This window comes from Lithobates pipiens, unplaced genomic scaffold (assembly GCF_037356315.1).
Source record: "Lithobates pipiens isolate NorthernLeopardFrog02 unplaced genomic scaffold, aLitPip1_a1.2 Scaffold_13, whole genome shotgun sequence".
Lineage (NCBI taxonomy): Eukaryota > Metazoa > Chordata > Amphibia > Anura > Ranidae > Lithobates > Lithobates pipiens.
Window position 1 is genome coordinate 154,215,086 of NW_027507718.1, and position 21,139 is coordinate 154,236,224.

At 44.1% G+C, this 21,139-nt stretch overlaps 5 pseudogenes; all 5 read right to left on the reverse strand.

Annotated features, from left to right (window-relative positions):
- Window positions 1-18,139: 18,139 nt before the first annotated feature.
- On the reverse strand, window positions 18,140-18,258 carry LOC143979810 (5S ribosomal RNA; annotated as a pseudogene).
- Window positions 18,259-19,227: 969 nt separating this feature from the next.
- On the reverse strand, window positions 19,228-19,346 carry LOC143979143 (5S ribosomal RNA; annotated as a pseudogene).
- Window positions 19,347-19,446: 100 nt separating this feature from the next.
- Window positions 19,447-19,565, reverse strand: LOC143979837 (5S ribosomal RNA; annotated as a pseudogene).
- Window positions 19,566-20,519: 954 nt separating this feature from the next.
- On the reverse strand, window positions 20,520-20,638 carry LOC143979582 (5S ribosomal RNA; annotated as a pseudogene).
- Window positions 20,639-20,799: 161 nt separating this feature from the next.
- On the reverse strand, window positions 20,800-20,918 carry LOC143979669 (5S ribosomal RNA; annotated as a pseudogene).
- Between the last annotated feature and the right edge of the window lie 221 nt (window positions 20,919-21,139).

Below are 21,139 nucleotides of genomic sequence, written 5' to 3' on the forward strand. Positions count from 1 at the left end.
CTGCCTTTTTACACACGCACACGCACACACTTTAATGGAATATCAGTCTTCGTCCATAGGGTTCAATACTGAGTTGGAACACTCTTTGCAGTTATAACAGCTTCAACTAATCTGGGAAGGCTGTCTACAAGGTTTAGGAGTGTGTCTATGGGAATATTTGACCATTCTTCCAATAGTACATTTGTGAGGTCAGGCACTGATGTTGGATGAGAAAGACCCATCTTGCAGCCTTCGCTCCAATTCACCCCAAAGTGTTCTATTGGGTTGAGGTCAGGACTCTGCATTCCAGACACGTTCCTCCACCCCAAACTCGCTCATCCATGTTTTTATGGATCTTGCTTTGTGCACTGGTCCAAATCACTTGGTGACGGGGGGGATTATGGTGTGGGGTTGTTTTTCAGGGGTTGGGCTTGGCCCCTAAATTCCAGTGAAGGCAACACTTAGGGTGTCAGCATACCAAGAAATTTTGGACAATTTCATGCTCCCAACTTTGTGGGAAGTTTGGGGAAGGCCCCTTTCTGTTCCAACATGACTGCGCACCAGTGTACAAAGCATAATCCATAAAAGACATGGATGAGTGAGTTTGGGGTGGAGGAGCTTTACTGGGCTGGACAGATTCTTGACCTCAACCCAATAGAACACCTTTGGGATGAATTAGAGCAGAGAATCTGAAATAAATGTATAAAATTAAGAAAAAATGTGTACCCTTCACTTACTTTAGATCGAACAGCAGCCCAACCATACTGGATCATTCCAGTCAGAAGGAAGAAAGAAATGACTGCAGATCCAGAACTTCCAGTTGCCTTTTATATTGTTTTACAAAGATAACACCAAAGACACCAAACTATGGTCACGTTGACGCATTTCACACATACATCTTGTGCTCATTCCAGTCATCTGCAACGAGATATTGGTAACATTAAAAAACACAAGGAGGATGATATGACCACAGAGAGTCTGAAATGGTAAATCAGTCCCAATACATTCTATGCTGCGCCAGACTGGGCATGAATCAGCAGCAAAGGGCGAATTAATGGCATTGTATAAAACCAATGCTACAGTGGGCTTCATTGCGCAACAGATCATTTGCATTTCATATAACTAGCTCCCCTAGAGCAGCCAATCACTATCTGCATTGCTTATGAATGCTGCTTTGTTGGGACCACAAAAAGCATATGCGCAAGGTGAAATCATTTGCAATGCATTCTACACTGCTCCAAGTTGGGCATATAAATGAGCAGTAGAGGGGAATTAATGGCATTGTAAACAAACAATGCTTCAGTGGGCTTGATTGCGCAACACATCATTTGCATTTCATATAAACCAAAGGCCGGCTCTAGTAGCCATTTACTATCTGCATTGCCTATGAAATCTGCTCTGTTGGGACCACAGAGCATACGCGCAAGGGGAAATCACTGGCAATGCATTCTACACTGCTCCAAGGTGGGCATACTAATGAGCAGCAAACGGGTAGTTAACAGCATTGTATACAAACAAGGCTACAGTGGGCTTGGGAGGGGGTCCTGTCTAAATCCTGCTCTAGCAAATGGGCAGCAAGTGATATCTATGTGCATTGTGCCTGAACCCTGCTCTGTTTTTTCTCGCTACTGGCTACACTATACATGGACATTAGTGAATAGTTTTAATTGAAAACTTTCAAATGGTTAAAATTATGGACGTTTAAACCTATTTGTGTGGGAATGGCATGGGTCATACCTTTTCCCCTATGGGGAAAAGGCATCTTGACCCAGTGCCTGAAGTCTGAACCAAGAATAGGGCACGTTGATTTTGGCCTGGCCAAAGTTTGTGGGCTGTAGTATGGTGCCCTCATACTCTAACCAAGAAAAGCTAAGAACCATTCCAAGATCAAAATACCAAATTCCCAGGAAGAAAGGATGAACAGTTTTATTTAGACTGCCTGCCATGTTGCCCTGGGAGCAGTTGGAAGAGGGACTGAATCAGATCTAGCCTGGCCTTCTGAGAGGAATGGACTCTCTTCCGCCAGTCCAGCACGAACTGAGATTGACCCAGTCCCTCAGCCTTCTACTTCAGAACAACCTAGCAACCGGACTAGAGGCTTAATTATAGCTTACAATTGAAATGTAAGATGGTCTTCCAACAGCCGCCCTTTACTTCCAGAGAGCGAGGGCTCTCTGTAGACTTTTCCAAGAGGGATCAGACTGAAATCCCTGCTCTCTTTTTCATTCCTAACTCAGTCAAGCAATATTTTTGGGTCCACAAAACTGAGTGGCTAAACCCAAGCAATGCGTTATGATTAAAGCTCATAACTCAGGCTGTTGATTAAGCTATATACGTTTTCATTCCTAACTCAGTCTAGTAATATTTTTGGGTCCACAAAATTCAGTGATGAACCCCAGCACTGAGTTATGATTAAAGCTCATAACTCTGACACTGCTTCTATAGCATGTTAGACAATTTATTGTATCATCCTTAATGAGTTTTATGTAGGTACCCACCATCTGCTAATGCTGCAGGAGCAGAAACGGGATTCCATCTTGCTTGAAGAGATTATGGCTTGCCATCTTGCTTGAAGAGATCATGGCTTGCCATCTTGCTTGAAGAGATCATGGCTTCCCATCTTGCTTGAAGATTTCATGGCTTCCCATCTTGCTTGAAGATTTCATGGCTTCCCATCTTGCTTGAAGATTTCATGGTTTCCCATCTTGCTTGAAAATTTCATGGCTACAGTGGGCTTGGGAGGGGGTCCTGTCTAAAGCCTAGCTGCAAAAAATTGGCAGCAAAAAATCTATGTGCATTGCGCCTGAACACTGCTGTTGATTGAGCTATATACTTTTTTATTCCTAACTCAGTCTAGAAATATTATAGCATGTTAGACAATTTATTTTATCATCCTCCATGAGTTTTATGTAGGTACCCACCATCTGCTAATGCTGCAGGAGCAGAAACGGGATTCCATCTTGCTTGAAGAGATCATGGCTTGCCATCTTGCTTGAAGAGATCATGGCTTGCCATCTTGCTTGAAGAGATCATGGCTTGCCATCTTGCTTGAAGATTTCATGGCTTCCCATCTTGCTTGAAGATTTCATGGCTTCCCATCTTGCTTGAAGATTTCATGGCTTCCCATCTTGCTTGAAGATTTCATGGCTACAGTGGGCTTGGGAGGGGGTCCTGTCTAAAGCCTAGCTGCAAAAAATGGGCAGCAAAAAATCTATGTGCATTGCGCCTGAACACTGCTGTTGATTGAGCTATATACTTTTTTATTCCTAACTCAGACTAGAAATATTATAGCATGTTAGACAATTTATTTTATCATCCTCCATGAGTTTTATGTAGGTACCCACCATCTGCTAATGCTGCAGGAGCAGAAAAGGGATTCCATCTTGCTTGGAGTGTGCCTGGCTTCCCATCTTGCTTGGAGTGTGCCTGGCTTCCCATCTTGCTTGAAGATTACATGGCTTATCAACTAGTCATGAAAAAGAGAAAATTTACAATGGCATTATGCTTACTTATCCAGAGATAATGAAATCTGAGGTCTGGGTTAAAAATACATAATCTAAACCATGGCACGATATAATTTTTTTTTTTACTGTTAACCTAAAATGCTTACTGCATGGTTGTTATGGTTAAACCTGGCTTCAATATCTCCAGGTCACTTAACCCCTGAATCTCTAAAGCTGGCCATGCACATGTCCGTTTTTTTCATTCAGCTAGTGGGTTAAATTTAAAAAACAAAACCTGACTGGATTCCTCCATCCACACACTCAATGTGGGTGCTGGAATCCTCTCCACTGTATCATTGAATTCTGACAGCAGGAAGACTACCTTGCTGTCAAAATATACAGATCATCTCTCCAGCCTACAGCACTGACTGATTGGGAATATCCTGACTTCTGTTCAACCACAGTGGCCACACATGGATCCAAATTCATCTTTAGTTACTCTAAGGCTTGCCATACATGGAAGTTTTTTTAAAGTGGGCTGATCAAAACAAACAAACAACTGAACTGATTATCACATTCACACAAGTGGAGTCAATGGAGAAATCCTTCCTTCTTGGTTATTGTATTCTGACAAAAGGGGAGATGACTCCCCTGTCAAAATACACTAATCAGCGCTTATTGAAAGTAAAACCTTCCAACAAGCCGGTTCGAGAGAAGTCGATTAGAGCAAAGTTTCAGGAATGGGAACAGCCAAAGATTGAAGATTCGGCTGGTTCCTGCTGAACCGTTCGAATTTCATTCCATCTATGTCCAGTTTCATTGTTAAAGAGTATCTGCAAGACCAAGGTCTCCAGAAGAAGAAACCCATGAAGAAAGCCTCCATATTTTTCTCTGTTTATGCCTTATTAAAAAAGGAACATCTGTTGACCTGTGAAATTATAGCCAACCAAAAAAAAACAAAAAAAACATGCATTGCTTTATTTGCAATAAAAAATTAACTAATAGACCATAACTTGGCGCCACAAACTGCTCATTACTTCTTAGGAGTAGTGATGGACGAACTTCCGACGGGACGTTTCGCGAACGCGGCCGATAGTTCGCGAACCGTAACGTTCGCGGCGGGCCCCATTGACTTCAATGGGAGGCGAACTTTGCAAACCTACAGGTCAAATTTGCAGCCACAAAATAATTACTAGCTGTGCAAACATAGTCCCACCACATGGCCAATGACATAACACATGTATGAGGTGAATCTGGGATCGACAACTACAAGCCTTCTTTTGTTATATGTGAAATTGTGACAATTCAGGACTGTGGAGCGCATGAAGGCAATGGAGGAGAGGGAAGGTCAGGGTAGGCAAAGAAGAGGGTGCAGGAGATGATCACCAGCAGCGTGACATACAGCAATGACACCTGCACCGTGATAGAGTGATCTGACACCAGCTCCGTGATAGAGAGCACTGACATCAGCAGCGTGACATAAAGCAATGACACCTGTACCGTGATAGAGTGATCTGACACCAGCACCGTGATAGAGAGCACTGACATTAGCAGCGTGACATACAGCAATGACACCTGCACCGTGACATACAGCAATGACACCTGCACGGTGATAGAGTGATCTGACACCAGCACCGTGATAGAGAGCACTGACATCAGCAGCGTGACATAAAGCACTGACACCAGCACCGTGATATACAGCACTGACACCAGCACCATGATATACAGCACTGACACCTGCACCGTTAGCAGCTCCAGGAGTAAGTCAGCATAGCACAGGGATGGTGGGAGCCCCTCATAATGAGAATAGCACAGGGATGGTGGGAGCCCCTCATAATGAGTATAGCACAGGGATGGTGGGAGCCCCTCATAATATGCACAGCAGAGGTACAGCCCCAGGAGTAAGTCAGCATAGCACAGGGATGGTGGGAGCCCCTCATAATAAGCAGCCCCAGGAGGAAGTCAGCACAGCACAGGGATGGTGGGAGCCCCTCATAATGAGCATAGTACAGGGATGGTGGGAGCCCCTCATAATATGCACAGCAGAGGTACAGCCCCAGGAGGAAGTCAGCACAGCACAGGGATGGTGGGAGCCCCTCATAATAAGCAGCCCCAGGAGGAAGTCAGCATAGCACAGGGATGGTGGGGGCCCCTCATAATATGCACAGAAGAGGTACAGCCCCAGGAGGAAGTCAGCACAGCACAGGGATGGTGAACTTTACAAACCTACAGGTCATATTTGCAGCCACAAAATAATTGCTAGCTGTGCACACATGGCCAATGACATAACACATGTATGAGGTGAATCTGGGATCGACAACTACAAGCATTCTTTTTGTATATGTGAAATTCTGACATTTCAGGACTCTTGAGACAATGGAGGCGAGGGAAGGTCAGGGTAGGCAAAGAAGAGGGTGCAGGAGATGATCACCAGCACCAGCACCATGATATAGAGCACTGACACCTGCACCGTGATAGATTGATCTGACACCAGCACCGTGACATAACACATGTATGAGGTGAATCTGGGATCGACAACTACAAGCATTCTTTTTTTATATGTGAAATTCTGACAATTCAGGACTCTTGAGACAATGGAGGCGAGGGAAGGTCAGGGTAGGCAAACAAGAGGGTGCAGGAGATGATCACCAGCACCGTGATATAGAGCACTGACACCTGCACCGTGATAGAGTGATCTGACACCAGCACCGTGACATAACACATGTATGAGGTGAATCTGGGATCGACAACTACAAGCATTCCTTTTTTATATGTGAAATTCTGACAATTCAGGACTCTTGAGACAATGGGGGTGAGGGAAGGTCAGGGTAGGCAAAGAAGAGGGTGCAGGAGATGATCACCAGCACCGTGACATAGAGCACTGACACCTGCACCGTGATAGAGTGATCTGACACCAGCACCGTGACATAACACATGTATGAGGTGAATCTGGGATTGACAACTACAAGCATTCTTTTTTTATATGTGAAATTCTGACAATTCAGGACTCTTGAGACAATGGAGGTGAGGGAAGGTCAGGGTAGGCAAAGAAGAGGGTGCCGGAGATGATCACCAGCACCGTGATATACAGCACTGACAACTGCACCGTGATAGAGTGCACTGACACCAGCACCGAGATAGAGAGCACTAACAGCAGCACTGATACCAGCAACTTGCTGCTGGGCCCCAAAAATATGACACCGCTCATCCTCTTCAAACAGGAGGGTACGGGCATATAGTACGGTGTGCTTTTTAGGTTGTGATTAGCAGACTGTACTTCACTCAACCCTATATATACTGTAGTACACTATACCTTACCAGTACCTTCACATCTAGAGCCAGTTTTTTTTCAGTCACTTTTTGATATATCTCGAAAACACTTAACCAAAAGTTTTTTACTTTCTTACAACTGAACCAAATATGTTCCATTGTCCCTTTTTCTATCCCACACCTCCAACATTTCTCTGTATTTCCTTTATTAATTTTTTTTAATGCCACTGGACTCCAGTACCACCTCATTGTCACCTTATAATTACGTTCTTGATATTTTAGTGCCGTTGAAGTTTTATGTATTATTCCTAAAAAAAAAATTCCATTCTTCTTCTGTAATTATCTCTCCTAGTTCTTCTTCCCACTTTCTTATTCCTGTTAAATCTCTAATATCTCCTGTGGGTAACAACGATACATATATTTTAGATAATTTATTCTTATGGTTCTGCTCTTTTAATATTATCTGCTCGAATTTAGTTAATGGTCTATTTATTAAACTTTTGTTTGTTTCAACAAATGTTTCTAGTTGATGATATTGTAACCAGTGTTTTTTTGCTTCTAATCCGAGATCAGTTAAACTAGGCATATTTCCATCCACCAATATCTGGACCAATCTTATATTCTCCATCTTGTTCCATTTCAAATAGCTAACGCTTTCCAATGCTGGCTTAAATTCCGGGTTGGACATCAATGGAGAGAAGGGTCCAGTTCTGGAGGATAGCTTGCCTTTTTTCAACACTGCATCCCATATTTTTAAAGTAGCTCTTGCAAAGATTGGCAATTCCCTTTTTTTTCCCCTTAATTCAGGTTTTATCCATGGCAAAAATTTTAGCTGTGTACCCGCAACATCTTCTTCTTAAACTATCCATTGTTTATTTTTACTATCATATTGCCAGTTTATAATTCTAACCAGTGATGCCGCTTGCATATATTTTAAAAAATGAGGTAATGCTAAACCTCCATTTTCTTTTATTCTAGTTAGTGTTTCTCTTTTTATTCTGGAGTTTTTTTTTTGCCCATATAAAACTACTTATGGCCTTCCTTAAATCTATCATTATCCTCTTAAGTGGAACGATGGGTAATGTTTGGAAAACATATAAAATCTTTGGCAATAGATCCATTTTTATTATATTTATTCTCCCTAACAATGAGTATGTTATATTTTTGTATTTTTGCAGTTGTTTTATTACTTTACGTATAACCACATTATGATTTAATTCCTGTATCTGTTTCAAATCTCTCGGAATCATAATGCCCAGGTATTTAATCGCCTCTTTCTGCCATTTAAACGGGAAATCTTTTTGTAAAAGTATTTGCATTTCTTCTTTTAGAGTAATGTTCATCATTTCTGATTTATCATAGTTTACCCTGAAGTTACTTAATTCCCCGAATCTATCAAGTTCTTTTATTATATTAGGGATTGTTATAATAGGGTTTGTTATATATAGTAATAAATCATCTGCATATACTGCCAGCTTGTATTCTTTATCCTTAATTTTAATCCCTTGTATATCTTTATTTTTCCTTATTGCATTGATTAGATGTTCCATTACTATTATGTATAATAAAGGGGATAGGGGACACCCTTGACGGGTCCCGTTTGACACTTTTATATACTCTGAGAACATCCCATTTATTCTTACTTTGGCCCTTGAATTGGCATATAATGCCATGATCCTGCCTAACATTCTGGGACCCATTCCTGTCTGTAGTAATGCCTCCTCTAAGAACCGCCATCCCACCCTATCGAAAGCTTTCTCAGCATCTATAGTTAGTAAACAGGCTGGGATGGCGGCTCTCTGAACATGCTCAATCAACGTGCATGTTTTTATTATATTATCCCTGGTTTCTCGCCCCTTTATAAACCCTGTTTGATCTAGCTTTATATATTCCGGCATTCTTGGAATTAATCTATTGGAGATAATCTTTGAATATAATCTAATATCAATATTTGTCAATGAAATAGGACGAAAGTTTTTACTTAGTGTATGATCTTTTTCTGGTTTTGGGATAAGTATAATATGAGCTTCTGTGCTCTGTGGTACAAAAGTTTGCATTTTAGTTATGGAATTATATGTTTTTTTAAGTAAAGGTATAATTAAGTCTTGAAATTGTTTATAAAATCTTGCTGTGTAGCCGCCTGGTCCTGGGCTCTTTCCCAGGGCCATTTCGGCTATTGCCTGTTGTATCTCCTCCCCTGAAATTTCTTCTTCCATTTCCTCAATTGCTTCTCTAGGGAATCTAGGTAAAGCTGTTTCGTTAATATATTTTCCAATCTTTTCCGCCCTTTCCTCTTTTTTATTTTCCTGTTGTATTTCTATATTATATAATTTATCATAATAGTTTTAGCATACATCCTAATGTAAACTGTCTATGTTCATGGTTACTGATACATTATGCCGATAACCAGTGGAAACGGAAAACAGTCAGTGTAAGCAGTCTTCGTGCGTAACAAAATTAATGCAACGATTTACACGTTGGAATTTTTTTTAGCTGCTTAGCTCACACTTTGATGTATGTAGCTATGTTAACTGTATTAATGGTTACATGTAAGTAACCAATGGGGATTGACATTTCATGTCTATCTCACATCTCTAATGCAATTTGTCTCTTTGCTATGTCATACTTTGCCAGTTATTATACTTTCTCATCCTTAAAGACACGTAAGGATCCTGAAAAACTATAGAAATGTAGTCACATCGTTGCTGATATTTCATGATTACAGCAATCATCTCATCTAATTGCTATTCCGACATTCTGCCTTGGTATTACTTTTCAACGCTCTATTGAACAATGTAAAGGTAAGCTAGATATTTTGTGTATTTCCACTTAAACTCGACTTGTATATACTGTCTATCCTTCTAATTTTGCTAAATTAGATTATAGAGTTTGCTATGTCTAAATCCAGGTTACCTACTCACCTTTATTACGTATACTGCTAATTTTAGGATAATACAAATCCATCTTATTGCTTCTTTACACGCTGCACATATTAAGAGTAATGCAATGCTACCGATGTGAACAGTTTAATTGCTCTTCTCACATTTAGCTGGTATCTCTCTGCTATAGGAAACTGAATTTGTACTACAACGATCACTCATCTAATATCAGTCCACTCAGTGCTACCGGGATAACTTTTACATTTAGAGTAATGAAATGATTTCTCAGTCATTTTGAAGCTACTGCAACTAACGCTTCCGATCTCTTTTCAACTGCAATACTTAATCTCTGCAATATTAAGAAATATTTAGCTGCTTAGCTCACACTTTGTTGTACGTAGCCGTGTTAACTGTATTAATGGTTACCTGTAAGTAACCAATGGGGATTGACATTTCATCTCTAATTCACATTCACATTTCTAATGCAGTTTGTCTTTTTGCCATGTCATCCTCTGCCAGTTATTATCCTTTCTCATCCTTATGCTAAATTTGAGGTATACATGATTATACATGATGAATACATGATTAAAGACACGTAATGAACCTGATTGATAAAAACCTACACACGTCGTTGCTGTTATTTCGTGTATTTCCATTTAAACCCAACCTGTATATACTGTCTCAATATTAATCTGAGTTATTTTGCTATATTTATTATTAGAATAAACAGATTACTATCTCTAAATCCTGGTAAACCAACTCACACAAAACCATCTTATTTCTACCTTACACGCAGCACATATTAAGATATTAACAATTAGCCGGTATCTCTCTGCAATAGTAAACGAAATGTGTAGATCACTTATCTAATATCATCTAATATCAGTCTACTCAGTGCCACCGGAACAACTTTTAAATTTAGAGTACTGCAACAATTTCTTAGTTTTATGAAGCTACTGCATCTCTTTCCTGTTAAATTACGCTCTGCAATATTAAGCCATGTAAATTGTCCTATTGGTCTGCTAACAATGCTATGTATAATAATACAAATCTTTCAAATGAAATATCGTCTCACTGCAATACTTACACTCTGCATAATAAATATGAATAATGCGAATAATGCTAATAATAAAGTCGTCTAAAACTCGGCTATAGGTAGAGAATAAAACTATCTTACATCAAAATAAACCATGTACTGCCAAACTTAACGTCTATCAGTCAATGACTTAACAAAATAAACTTAGAACTCTTTTGCGCTATTTTGTAGATTTGTAGTTCTCCACATTAACTGTCACATTGATATCACCACTGACAACACACCACTGACCTTTTAACAGCACCAAAATATGAAAAAAGCACTGTAACTCTTTACATGTTTCAGAAGTAGTTGCATTAGCAAAAAATAAAGTCCTGTCTTCTGTACACGCTAGCCTTTTCTGTATACATTAATCTCTCTGTGTACACCAGCCACTCTATATAGACTAGCCTCTCTGTCTTCTGTATATACGTGCCTGGAATCTATATACACTAGCCTGCCTTCTTTTTACAACAGTCTCTGTGTTACAGCCTCTCTGCATACACTAGCCTCACTGAATTCCCCAGACTGTCTTCCGTATACACAAGCCTATCTGTAAACAATAGCTTGTCATCTGTACACACTAGCCTCTCTGTATACACTAGCCATTCTTCTGTATACACTAGGCTCAGGGGAATAACATTAGCCTATCTGTATAACTCTGTTTGACTTTTCTGTTTTCTGTTTCTTTTCTAGGGTGTACCTCGCCATGTACCCAAGCCAATCTTATTACCCCAGCCTCATTCCAATTATAATAGCCTCACTGTATACCCCAGGCGGTCTTATGTATACCCTAGCTTGTTTTTTTATACACCTAGCCTCTTGGTATACCCCGCCTTTCTGTATACATCTTCATACACTAGCCTCTCTGTGTACCCTAGCCTCTCTGTATAATCTTGCCTCTCATTATACCCCAGCCTGTATTCTGTTTACCCAATTTTGTCTTTTATATAAACTAGCCTGTCTACTGTATAACCTAGCTTCTCTTTATACCCCGGCCTCCCTAATATTCTGTATACACCAGCAAGTCTGCATATACTAGCCTCTCTGTGTAACCCAGCCTCTCTCTCTGTATACCTTAGCCTCCATCTCTGCATACCCAGGACGTTCTTCTCTATAATCTAGCCTATTTGTATACACTGGCATGTCTTTTGTACACATTAGCCTCTCTGTATAAACTAGAAAGGTCTTCTGTATACACTAGTCCGTCTGTATACACTAGCAAGTATGCATACTCAAGCCTCTCTCTCTGTATACCTTAGCCTCCATCTCTGCATACCCAGGACGTTCTTCTGTATAATCTAGCTTATCTGTATACACTAGCCTATCTGTATACACTAGCCTGTCTTTGTACACATTAGCCTCTCTGTATAAACTAACGGGTCTTCTGTATACACTAGTCCGCCCTTATACACTAGCAAGTATGCATACTCTAGCCTCTCTCTCTGTATACCCTAGCCTCCATCTCTGCATACCCAGGACGTTCTTCTGTATAATCTAGCCTATCTGTATACACTAGTGTATACAGACGGACTAGTGTATACAGAGGACCGGCTAGTTGATACAGAGAGGCTAATGTGTACAAAAGACAGGCTAATCTATACAGATAGGCTAGATTATACAGAAGAATGTCCTGGGTATGCAGAGCGCTCAGATTCAAGGGATTGCCAACGTGAGTAATATGAGGGACACTCCTCACCCCCCCACCTACCAGATCTGACTTTCATCCCCTTGCCCTCTCTGCCCCGGTCATCTGGTGGCAGTTTTATGCATTCCCTGGCCCCCACCCATTCATAAATCTTACCGACCTTTCCTTCCGCTGCTCACAGGAACACACTGGATGACTTGTCTAATTAACCAACTTGTACAAGACACCGCTATCCTCCTGTCTGACACCGGTCCCCCTTGGAGGCTTTACCCCTCACTGTTTGGGTGGTCCCTGCCTCCCCCTGGATGCTCCACATATACCCCGATGACATTGTTGGAGGGGCACCACTTGACAGGACACGGGGCTGTCATGCTGGTGGCATCTCCCATTGGAGGAAGGGATGATGGCCCCAACCCCTTGGCAGCAGGTTCTTTCATGTACAGACCAGGGCGGCTCATCTTCCCTTCTGGAGTCTTGACCTTAGAGGGGGGAGTTGCACTTTGGGGGTCTGAGTGATACCTAGTGCGTTGTACTGGAAGGGCTTGACATTCCCGCATATGTGTCCCCTCCCCCTGGTTGCGCCCCTCGTCCCCCCCGCTGGCCCCCACCTACTCTTTGCCGACATTGCCTTCTGCAGCTTTCGGGGACACCCTGGATGACTTATTTATTGAGCCTATTGGTACGAGACACTGCTTTCCTCCAGTTTGACTCTGGACCCCCCTGGAGGATTTACCCCTTACTGTTTGGGGCGGTCCCAGCCTCCCTCTGGATGCTCTACACAGCCCCCGATGGCGATGCAGGACACTAATTGGCGGGCCCCAGGACTGCTGCTCGGGTGAAGTCTCCCGTTGGATGGCGGGATGGTGGCCCCAGCCCCTTGCCTGCCGGATTCTCCATGCACCGACCAGGGCTGCTCCTCTTTCATCTTGATGTGGTGACCATGGAGGGGAGTCGTTGAAATTTATGAGGTCCGTGTGGTTGCTAGTGTGAGTGCGCTAAAGGACTTGACATTTCCGCATGTTTGTCCCCTCTCCCTTGCTGCCCCTCCTTCCCTCCCCCCTTCCCCCCCTCCCTCCTTACCTTCCCTCCCACCTTTCCCCCCTTCCCTCCCTCCTTTCCCTCCCCCTTTACCCCTTCCCTCCTTTTTCCCCCCTTCCCTCCCCCCTTCCCTCCCCCTTTTCCCCCGGGGTGTGGACGGGGAAGAAGGGGTAAGGAGAGGACAATCTGCAAAAGGGATAAATGCATTTGTTTGGGGGCTGCATGTACTTTTGGGGTATGGGACGGGGGTGGTGGATCCCATTCTGTGATCCCTTTTCTGTTTTGACGGGCTCTCGTGCATGCCTACGTTTAGGACGAGCTGAGGAGACCCCTCAGTGCTGACAGTTATATGCTCTACCTCTGTTTTGATTATACTATGGTTTTTTGGTTCGATGATGTTACTGATTGTCTTTTATTTGCATACCGGTATCAGACGTTACATTTACCACTGCCGGGACTGGGGGGACTGGGATCCGGGGGCTCCCTCTCCGACCTGTCTACCCACCAACCCAAGTAGGACGGCGCTTTAAACCCAGTGTACATCTGGTAAGCGCTATAGCATAATTGTGCTGTTTTAGTATACCCTTCCTGTACTGTTGAGTGCGGACAACCCTTAATTTCCCTCTCCCCCTGGGGTTGAGGTGCCCGACCTCTTTTTCCCCTTACCTTTCCTTCCATTTGCCCTTCCTTTCTCCCCCTTAGTTCCCGCCATCCATTACCTACCCAATACCTATCTTGGTTCAACTTTCTTTGCTTTTCTCTGACCTCCCCCTCCCCGAGGAGCGATGGCAGACTCAGTCAAGGTCACCTCTCTAAACGTTTAGGGACTGAACTCCCCTGAAAAACTGTGGATCCTCCTGTGAGAACTGAAGACTTCCTTTACTGATGTGGCCTTTATACAAGAAACACATTTTAAATATACTAGCCTCCCCTTTCTACGGTCGAGATCCTTCCCTAAGGTCTACCACTCTACTAACCCCTCCTCTAAGACCAAGGGAGTCTCAATTCTGATCTCTAGCAGGCTCCCCTGGGTTCTCCAGGATTCTCTGGTGGACCCTGGGGGTCGATATCTTTTTCTTAGAGGCCACATTGTAGAGCTCCTTTGTACATTTGCCACTGTGTACGCTCCCAATGATCACCAAGACACGTTCCTCAGAACTACCCTGCACAGATTATGTGACTTTCGGGAGGGCCAGTTGATATTAGTTGGGGACTTTAATGTCCCCTTTCGCCATCGATTGACACTTCTGCCTCTTGCACCGTGCTCCTCATTTCCTCTAGAAAGCGGATTACTAAGTGTTTACTGAATGACCAATTAGTTAATGTCTGGCGTCTGCAATACTCCGGGGAAAGGGACTGCTCTTTTTGCTCTTTCGCTCCTGTAGCCCTTACCAACACCCTCTCTAGGAACCCCTCACCTAGGTCTCTATTCTGGCACCTTACTGAGAGCCTCCTCCAGATACCGGAAGTTTTAGCAGATGTGACCAGGGAATTGGACCTTTATTTCCAAGAAAACTAAACGCAGGACTGCGACCCGGGGATAATTTGGGAGGCTCACAAGTCAGTACTCCGCAGGGTACTTATCAGGCACGGGGCACGCATCAAACAAACACGGAAGGAACAGCTTGCTAATCTGTTTCGTGAACTTGCCTCTGTGGAAGCGAAACATAAACATGCCCCCTCACGGACCTTAGAGATTGAATTGGGGACACTCCGTACCCAGATTGCTGACCTACTCCATTATAAAGCGAAAGCGGCACTCCAGTTTTGTCATAAACTGACGTAGGAGTCAGGGGATAAATGCGGAAAAATCTTAGCCAGGTCGGTAAAGGAGTTTAAATCTGCCTCTTACATACCACAGTTGATAGATGAGAATGGCCAGAGGGCCTCTACCCCAACCCAAATAGCCGAAGTCTTTGAAAAATGTTACTCTGATCTCTACAACCTGCCCGATTCAGGGTCTGGACAGGACAATATAGACAGATATGTAACCAGTTCTGGTCTACCAACCCTCTCATCGGAATCACGGGAGTACTTGGAGGACCCGATCACACTGGAAGAAGTCCAGACGGCCGTGGGACCTCTGAAGGTGGGTAAGGCTCCGGGCCCTGACGAAATATACCGCACAATACTATAAGACCTTCCTCCCTATTCTCGGCCCGCGCTTGGTGAATTTATTTAATACTCTGAGCTCGAATGGGGATATTCCTGAGGATACCCTTAGAGCCCACATCTCGTTGATACCTAAGGAGGACAAAGACCCGGGCCTATGTGGGAGCTACAGACCCATTTCCCTCCTAAATTCGGTCCTAAAACTATTCTCTAAAATCCTCGCCACGTGATTGGCACATCACTTCTACATATTGACCAGTTAGGTTTTATTCCCACCAGGGAAGATAGGGACAACACCATTAAGGTGCTTACCCTCGTCCATAAAGCAAAGTCATCTGGGACCCCTTGTCTTTTCGTGAGTACTGATGCCGAGAAGGCTTTTGATCGGGTCAAATGGACATTCATGTTCTCGGTCCTTCGCCATATAGGTCTGAGTGAACTCATTCTGGCATGGATAAGATATACTCTAGCCCTTCAGCTCAAGTCAAAGCGAATGGGGTGCTCTCATCTCCCCTTGACATCGGAAATGGGACCAGACAGGGTTGCCCCCTGTCGCCCCTATTATTCGCACTGTCATTGGAACCCTTTCTCTCCACAATTCCACAAAACTCAGACATAACGGGACTCCAAATGGGTACTATTGAGTGCAAGATATCTGCCTACACGGATGACATGCTGTTCTCGCTGACGAATCCCAGAGTTTCCTTGCCAAATCTCCTTTGGGAATTCCAGATATATGGGATACTTCTTGAAATCAGAGGCCATGGGGGTTGCAGTCCCCCCGCAAACGTTAATAGACTTGCAGTCCAATTTTCGATTTAGATGGACCCATACAGCCCTTAAGAACTTAGGTACTTACATTCCACCGGACATCGCGCAAACTTTTATGTTGAACTTCCCCCCACCCCTTGTCACTAAGATCCGCAGTTTGCTTCACGGGTGGCATTCTGGCCTCCATTCCTGGTTCAGGAGATGCAATCTCATTAAAGTGAACATACTCCCTAAATTTACCTATCTTTTCCAAGCTCTCCTGATCCAGATTCCAGTCCCGTTTTTTAAGCAAGCTCAATCCTTGCTCACTCAATTTAACTGAGCCCACAAAAATCCCAGACTTAAGCAGTCACAGCTGACATTGTCTAAACAACAGGGAGGGTTGGTTCTCCCTGACTTGTGACGCTACTACCTGGCCTCCCATCTGGGGCGTGTATTGGACTGGAATCAAAACAAACTTTCTAAGCTCACTCCCGAATTCCGCTAAGAAGCGCCATGTGGTGCTATAAGGATTTACCCAGAGAATTGACGTCACATCCCACTATAGGGGCTTAGTTGAAAGTCAGTCACCTGATCGGTACCCAAAACACACTCACGTCTTTGACTTCCCCCCTATTCCCTATACGTGGCCATCCGAACTTTGAACCGGGGACCCACTTAGAAATTCCAACCTAGACAATGTGTCTAAATTCGTCATTGATGGAAAATGGCCTTCTTTCTCAACCCTAACAGATCCGACAGGGCTTTTCCAACTGCCTTTTTGGAGAGCGGCAAAACGACATCATTTTCTCCATTCCATCCCCAATCCTCAAACGTTCGCCCGCCCTCAGACGGAGTTTGAGACTCTATGCAGGAGCGAAGACCCTTTGGCCCACATTCTCTCTCAAACAGATTACCCACACTTAACCTGTCTGTCCAACTGGGAAAAGGACCTTAATTGCTTGTTTTCCCCAGCACAGAGACAACGCATTATCACTTTTTCTCTCAAAACCTCGCTGTGCACGAAGATATAGGAGACTAATTTTAAACTTCTCACCAGGTGGTATTTGACACCATCAAAGCTGCATAAATGTTTCCCCTCTTCCTCGAATATATGCTGGAGGTGTGGAGAAGAAGAGGGCACGTTGCTCCACATTTTTTGGTCCTGCCCCAGCTTGGTGGACTTCTGGACAGAGATCCGATGCATAACACAAAAATTCACAGACTTCTCCATGCAGGAAGAGGTTGCATTCTTTCTCTTGCACCATTCACAGATTCCCATTAAGAAGTACAAAAAAATCAATTTTACGGCATGTGATAAATGCAGCGAAATCCTGCATCCCTCTCTATTGGAAAAAATGTTCCCCCCCCTTTCATTACTCACTGGCTTAGGAAAATAGAGGACATTAAAAAAAATGGAGGACTTGATCCTCACATCACAAGGTAAACAAGAATTTTTTAAACAAACCTGGGACATCTGGAATACCTTTATATTCTCGCTGGAAGGATGTCACCTGCTATCGCCTTAGTGCTCTGAGCTTTCCTTGACTGGCCCCTTGGACAGTGGCTGCCATCGTGTCTCGTCCTCTCTTCTCCTTTCCTGATCTTTCACCCCTTCTCTTTTCTGCCTTCCTCCCCTATCTCTCACCCCCTCCTCCCCCTCTCTCTTTTGGAAAAAGTGGAAAATTGGGAATGACGGCCCCACACCCCCCTCTGGATGGATTATGCCGGAGGGACCTGGGGTTTGTGTGACCATGGATCTTGGTACAGTACTTTATCCGTGCCTCGAATCATTGTGATTGATGGAAGGCAGACTCACAGTTGCGAATATACCTGTATCAAGTATTGTTCAGCTGCTTTTTGCTCTGTATTTCTCTGTTGCATTATGTACTCGGGGGACCGTCTTCCCCTGTTTGGAGAAAAAATTTTATTTGAAAAAAAAGGAAGCCTACGACACCTGGTATTCCCAGGTGGTCTCCCATCCAGGCATTAACCCGGCCCGACCCTGCTTAGCCTCCAAGATCAGAAGAGATGGAACAGATTCAGGGTGATGTGGCCGTAGCCAATATCTCCAGGCACTCGAAACTCTCTTGACAAACGCCAAGATGGTCACTTTGGGAACAAGCGGAAAAAAATAGGTCAACGGCAACAACATAAAAAGAAGCCTACGGCATCTGGAAATTCCAGGCGGACTCCCATCCAGATACTAAACTGGTCCCAACCCTGCTTAGCCTCTGAGATCAGATGAGATTGGGCTCTTTCAGGGTGATGTGGCCGTAGGAGATTTCTTCGGGCACTCTCAACCCTCTTGACTAACGCCAAGATGGTCACCTTGGGAAACAAACAAAAAAACAAGTCAACGCCAACAACATAAGAAGACTACAGCACCTAGTATTTCCAGGTGGTCTCCCATCCAGGTATTAACAAGGCCCGACCCTGTTTAGTCTCTGAGATTAGACGAGATCTGGTGCTTTCAGGGTTATGTGGCCATAGGCGAGCTCTTCAGGCACTCTCAACCCTCTTGACAAACACCAAGATGGTCACCTTGGTAAACAAACAAAAAAAAAACAAGTCAACGCCAACAACATAAAAAGAAGCCTACAGCACCTAGTATTCCCAGGTGGTCTCCAATCCAGGTACTAGCAAGGCCCGACCCTGTTTAGCCTCTGAGATCAGAGGAGATCGGGCGCTTTCAGGCTTATGTGCCCATAGGCAATCTCTTTGGGCACTCTCAACCCTCTTGACAAATGCCAAGATAGTCACCTTGGGAAACAAGCAAAAAAAACTAGGTCAAGTTCAACAACATAAAAAGAAGACTACGGCACCTGGTATTCCAACGTCATCTCCCATCCAGGGACTAACTAGGCCCAACCCTTCTTAGCCTCAGAGATGAGAAGAGATAGGGCTCTTTCAGGGTGATGCTGCTGTAAGCGAACTCTTTGGGCACTCTCAACCCTCTTGACAAATGCCAAGATGGTCACCTTGGGAAACAAGCGAAAAGAAAAACGAATCAACGCCAACAACATAAAAAGAAGCCTACAATAACTGGTATTCCCAGGTGGTCTCCCATCCAGGTACTAACCAGGCCTGACTCTTCTTAGCCTCCAAGATCAGATGAGATTGGGTGTTTTCAGAGTGATGTGGCCATAGGCAATCTCTTCAGGCACTCTCAACCCTCTTGACAAACACCAAGAGGGTCACCTTGGGAAACAAGCGGAAAAAAAACAGGTCAACGCCAACAACATAAAAAGAAGCCTACGACACCTGGTATTCCCAGGCGGTCTCCCATCCAGGTACTAACAAGGCCCGACTCTTCTTAGCCCACAACATCAAACGAGATTGGGTGCTTTCAGGGTGATGTGCCCGTAGGCAATCTCTTCAGGCACTTTCAACCCTCTTGACAAACGCCAAGATGGTCACCTTGGGAAACAAGCAAAAAAAAATAAGTCAATGCCAAGAACTTAAAAAAAAAGCCTATGGCATCGAGGAATCCCAGGCGGTCTCCCATCCAGGTACTAACCAGGTCCCAACCCTGCTTAGCCTCTGAGATCAAATGAGATTGGGCTCTTTCAGGGTGATACGGCCATAGTAGATTTTTTCAGGCACGCTCAACCCTCTTGACAAACGCCAAGATGGTCACCTTGGGAAACAAAAAAAACAAGTCAATGCCAACAACATAAAAAGAAGCCTACAGCACCTAGTATTCCCAGGCGGTCTCCCATCCAGGTATTAACAAGGCGCGACCCTTTCTAGCCTCTGAGATCAGAGGAGATTGGGCGCTTTCAGGGTGATGTGTCCATAGGCAATCTCTTTGGGCACTCTCCTGAAAAATGCCAAGATAGTCACCCTGGGAAACAAGCGAAAAAAAACAGGTCAACGCCAACAACATAAAAAGAAGAATACCTGGTATTCCAAGGCCGTCTCCCATACAAGTACTAACTAGGCCCAACCCTTCTTAGCCTCAGAGATCAGAAGAGATAGGGTGCTTTCAGGGTGATGCGGCTGTAAGCGATCTCTTTAGGTACTCTCAAGCCTCTTGACAAATGCCAAGATGATCACTTTGGGAAACAAGCGAAAAAAACAGGTCAACACCAACAACATAAAAAGAAGCCTGCGGCATCTGGAAAACCCAGGTGGTCTCCCATCCAGGTACAAACCAGGCCCAACCCTGCTTAGCCTCTGAGACCAGATGAGATTGGGCGCTTCCAGGGTGTTGTGCCCGTAGGCAATTTCTTTGTGCACTCTCAACCCTCTTGACAAATGCCAAGATGGTCACCTTGGTAAACAAGGGAAAAAAACAGGTCAACGCCGACAACATAATGAGAAGCCTATGGCACCTGGTATTCCAAGGCTGTCTCCCATCCAGGTACTAACCAGGCCCATCGCTGCTTAGCCTCCGAGATCAGATGAGATTGGGCTCTTTCAGGGTGATTTGGCCCTAGGCACTCTCTTTGGGCACTCTGAAGCCTCTTGACAAAGGCCAAGATGGTCACCTTGGGAAACAAGCTAAAAAAAAACAGGTCAAAGCCAACAACATAAAAAGAAGCCTACGGCATCCGGTATTCCCAGGCGATCTCCCAATCAAGACACTAACCAGGCCAGATCCTTCTATGGCACCTGGCCTTCCCAGACAGTCTCCCATCCAGGTACTAACCAGGCCTGACGCTGCTTAGCCTCTGAAATCAGACGAGATCAGGTGCTTTCAGGGTGATGTGGCCGTAAGTGTTCTCTTCAAGACACGTCCAGCCCTCTTGACAAACGCCAAGATGGTCGCCTTGAGAAACAAGCGAAAAAAACAGGTCAAGTCTGTGTAACCCTAGCCTCCATCTCTGCATACCCATGACGTTCTTCTGTATAATCTAGTCTATCTATATACACTAGCCTGTGTTTTGTACACTTTAGCCTCTCTGTATAAACTAGCCGGTCTTCTGCATACACGAGCCTC